This window comes from Hyla sarda, unplaced genomic scaffold (genome assembly GCF_029499605.1).
Source record: "Hyla sarda isolate aHylSar1 unplaced genomic scaffold, aHylSar1.hap1 scaffold_218, whole genome shotgun sequence".
Classification (NCBI taxonomy): domain Eukaryota; kingdom Metazoa; phylum Chordata; class Amphibia; order Anura; family Hylidae; genus Hyla; species Hyla sarda.
Window position 1 is genome coordinate 327,501 of NW_026608850.1, and position 5,000 is coordinate 332,500.

Consider the following 5,000-nt stretch of genomic DNA (forward strand, 5'->3'; position numbering starts at 1 on the left):
CTGGCCCGGGCGGCGGGAGGCGGCCCTCGCCGCTCTCCTCGCCCGGGCGCCGGCGGCCGACGCGGTGCCGGACGCCTCCGGGGGCCCCCGCCGCGGGGACCCCGCTCCGTGCCTCTCAAGCTCGCCTCGGGGGAGGGACGACCCCTTCCCGGGCGGAGGTTCCGCCGCCGGGGGGGGGTATACCCTGCGGGCCCGAGCCCCGGCGCGATGCGGCATCGGGGGGGAGGGAGACCCTCTCGTCCTTGCCGGCACGGGCTCCAGAGCCCGGCCGAACGAGGGGGCCGCTCCCCGCCGGATCGCGCCTCGCCAGATCGATCGGGGGACCTACCGCGGTGGAAAACGTGGAATTGTGCCCTTAGCTCCGCCCCTCAGGTCCCAAGAGGGGTAGGCCGGGCGCGCATCACCCCGGGGTCCGGGGAACCTCGACAGACCGCCCGCCGAAGTTGCTCGACTCGCTCGACGTCCCAGCTCTCTGGCACAGGTGGCCGTTCGAAGGTACCCGGTCGCGATGCTGCGATACACTTTTATGAACGCGTACCACTCCGACATGCCCAGCTCGTGGAACTGTTGCCCGGATTCAGCTTTCAAATCCGATCTCATAGCGGTTCTCAGTTTCGAGAAAATCGTCAGGCCTGGAAGTCTGTCAGGGGACCCTTCCGGAGGCCTTGTCCGGGTTCGGTTGACCTTCCTGGGCACAGGGATCCGCACCTACCCCTGACCGACAACCAGACCTTTGACGCTTTTTTTCTCTCGCCTCCGTGGGGTCCGGGGGGACATTTTTCCGTCTGGCCCACCCCGGGGGGTCCAGGGGCATCGGGGGCCCTCGGCCGACCGGACGTCGTACTCGCTCGACTATGTCGAATATGTCGACGCTTCCCCTTCCCCGCCGCGGGGGGGTCCGCGTCGACGATCCTGTGCCCAAGGATAGCGCGCCCTGCCTGGGTACAGGGACCCGCGCCTCCCGCCCTGGTTCTCTGTCAAAAGTCCCGAGGCCTGGAAGTCTGTCAGGGGACCCTTCCGGAGGCCTCGCCCGGGTTCGGTGCACCCTGCCTGGGCACAGGGACACACACTTACCCCTGGCCGACAACCAGACTTTGACATTTTTCCGTCTGGCCCACCCTGGGGGGTCCAGGGGCATCGGGGGCCCTCGGCCGACCGGACTTCGTACTCGCTCGACTATGTCGAATATGTCGACGCTTCCCCTTCCCCGCCGCGGGGGGGTCCGCGTCGACGATCCTTTGCCCAAGGATGGCGCGCCCTGCCTGGGTACAGGGACCCGCGCCTCCCGCCCTTGATCCTTCTCAAATGTCCCGAGGCCTGGAAGTCCGTCAGGGGAGCCTTCCGGAGGCCTCGTCCGGGTTCGGTGCACCCTGCCTGGGCACAGGGACACACACTTACCCCTGGCCGACAACCAGACTTTGACATTTTTCCGTCTGGCCCACCCCGGGGGGGGGGTCCAGGGGCATCGGGGGCCCTCGGCCGACCGGACGTCGTACTCGCTCGACTATGTCGAATATGTCGACGCTTCCCCTTCCCCGCCGCGGGAGGGCCGCGTCGACGATCCTTTGCCCAAGGATAGCGCGCCCTGCCTGGGTACAGGGACCCGCGCCTCCCGCCCTTGATCCTTCTCAAATGTCCCGAGGCCTGGAAGTCCGTCAGGGGAGCCTTCCGGAGGCCTCGCCCGGGTTCGGTGCACCCTGCCTGGGCACAGGGACACACACTTACCCCTGGCCGACAACCAGACTTTGACATTTTTCCGTCTGGCCCACCCCGGGGGGGGGTCCAGGGGCATCGGGGGCCCTCGGCCGACCGGACGTCGTACTCGCTCGACTATGTCGAATATGTCGACGCTTCCCCTTCCCCGCCGCGGGGGGGTCCGCGTCGACGATCCTTTGCCCAAGGATAGCGCGCCCTGCCTGGGTACAGGGACCCGCGCCTCCCGCCCTTGATCCTTCTCAAATGTCCCGAGGCCTGGAAGTCCGTCAGGGGAGCCTTCCGGAGGCCTCGCCCGGGTTCGGTGCACCCTGCCTGGGTACAGGGACACACACTTACCCCTGGCCGACAACCAGACTTTGACATTTTTCCGTCTGGCCCACCCCGGGGGGGGGGTCCAGGGGCATCGGGGGCCCTCGGCCGACCGGACGTCGTACTCGCTCGACTATGTCGAATATGTCGACGCTTCCCCTTCCCCGCCGCGGGGGGGTCCGCGTCGACGATCTTGTGCCCAAGGATAGCGCGCCCTGCCTGGGTACAGGGACCCGCGCCTCCCGCCCTTGATCTCTCTCAAATGTTCCAAAGCCTGGAAGTCCGTCAGGGGACCCTTCCGGAGGCCTCGCCCGGGTTCGGTGCACCCTGCCTGGGCACAGGGACACACACTTACCCCTGGCCGACAACCGGACTTTGACATTTTCTGTCTGGCCCACACTGGGGGGGTCCGGGGGGACGGGCACCCTCGGCGGACCGCCCACCAGACTGGCTCGACTCGCTCGACGTCCCAGCTCTCTGGCACAGGAGGCCGTTCTAAGATACCCGGTCGCTATGCTGTGATACACTTTTATGAAAGCGTACCACTCCGACATGCCCAGCTCATGGAACTGTCGCCTGGATTCGGCTTTAAAATACGATCTCATAGTGGTTCTCAGTTTTGAGATAATCATCATGTCTGGAGGTCTGTCAGGGGACCCTTCCAGATGACTTGCCCGGGTTCAGTGCACCCTGCCTGGGCACAGGGACACACACTTCCCACGGGCCAACCACCCGACTTTTAACATTTTCCCTCTTGACTCCGGGTTGGCGCGTCGGCACCACCCCGGGGGCATCGGGGGCTCTCGGCAGACCGGACGTCGTACTCGCTCGACTATGTCGAATATGTCGACGCTTCCCCTTCCCCGCCGCGGGGGGGTCCGCGTCGACGATCCTTTGCCCAAGGATAGCGCGCCCTGCCTGGGTACAGGGACCCGCGCCTCCCGCCCTTGATCCTTCTCAAATGTCCCGAGGCCTGGAAGTCCGTCAGGGGAGCCTTCCGGAGGCCTCGCCCGGGTTCGGTGCACCCTGCCTGGGCACAGGGACACACACTTACCCCTGGCCGACAACCAGACTTTGACATTTTTCCGTCTGGCCCACCCCGGAGGGGGGGGGGGGGGGGGGTCCAGGGGCATCGGGGGCCCTCGTCCGACCGGACGTCGTACTCGCTCGACTATGTCGAATATGTCGACGCTTCCCCTTCCCCGCCGCGGGGGGGTCCGCGTCGACGATCCTGTGCCCAAGGATAGCGCGCCCTGCCTGGGTACAGGGACCCGCGCCTCCCGCCCTGGTTCTCTGTCAAAAGTCCCGAGGCCTGGAGGTCTGTCAGGGGACCCTTCCGGAGGCCTCGCCCGGGTTCGGTGCACCCTGCCTGGGCACAGGGACACACACTTACCCCTGGCCGACAACCAGACTTTGACATTTTTCCGTCTGGCCCACCCCGGGGGGGGGGGGGTCCAGGGGCATCGGGGGCCCTCGGCCGACCGGACGTCGTACTCGCTCGACTATGTCGAATATGTCGACGCTTCCCCTTCCCCGCCGCGGGGGGGTCCGCGTCGACGATCCTTTGCCCAAGGATAGCGCGCCCTGCCTGGGTACAGGGACCCGCGCCTCCCGCCCTTGATCCTTCTCAAATGTCCCGAGGCCTGGAAGTCCGTCAGGGGAGCCTTTCGGAGGCCTCGCCCGGGTTCGGTGCACCCTGCCTGGGCACAGGGACACACACTTACCCCTGGCCGACAACCAGACTTTGACATTTTTCCGTCTGGCCCACCCCGGGGGGGGGTCCAGGGGCATCGGGGGCCCTCGGCCGACCGGACGTCGTACTCGCTCGACTATGTCGAATATGTCGACGCTTCCCCTTCCCCGCCGCGGGGGGGTCCGCGTCGACGATCTTGTGCCCAAGGATAGCGCGCCCTGCCTGGGTACAGGGACCCGCGCCTCCCGCCCTTGATCTCTCTCAAATGTTCCAAAGCCTGGAAGTCCATCAGGGGACCCTTCCGGAGGCCTCGCCCGGGTTCGGTGCACCCTGCCTGGGCACAGGGACACACACTTACCCCTGGCCGACAACCGGACTTTGACATTTTCTGTCTGGCCCACACTGGGGGGGTCCGGGGGGACGGGCACCCTCGGCGGACCGCCCGCCAGACTGGCTCGACTCGCTCGACGTCCCAGCTCTCTGGCACAGGAGGCCGTTCTAAGATACCCGGTCGCTATGCTGTGATACACTTTTATGAAAGCGTACCACTCCGACATGCCCAGCTCATGGAACTGTCGCCTGGATTCGGCTTTCAAATACGATCTCATAGTGGTTCTCAGTTTTGAGATAATCATCATGTCTGGAGGTCTGTCAGGGGACCCTTCCAGATGACTTGCCCGGGTTCAGTGCACCCTGCCTGGGCACAGGGACACACACTTCCCACGGGCCAACCACCCGACTTTTAACATTTTCCCTCTTGACTCCGGGTTGGCGCGTCGGCACCACCCCGGGGGCATCGGGGGCTCTCGGCCGACCGGACGTCGTACTCGCTCGACTATGTCGAATATGTCGACGCTTCCCCTTCCCCGCCGCGGGGGGGTCCGCGTCGACGATCCTTTGCCCAAGGATAGCGCGCCCTGCCTGGGTACAGGGACCCGCGCCTCCCGCCCTTGATCCTTCTCAAATGTCCCGAGGCCTGGAAGTCCGTCAGGGGAGCCTTCCGGAGGCCTCGCCCGGGTTCGGTGCACCCTGCCTGGGCACAGGGACACACACTTACCCCTGGCCGACAACCAGACTTTGACATTTTTCCGTCTGGCCCACCCCGGAGGGGGGGGGGGGGGGGGGGGTCCAGGGGCATCGGGGGCCCTCGTCCGACCGGACGTCGTACTCGCTCGACTATGTCGAATATGTCGACGCTTCCCCTTCCCCGCCGCGGGGGGGTCCGCGTCGACGATCCTGTGCCCAAGGATAGCGCGCCCTGCCTGGGTACAGGGACCCGCGC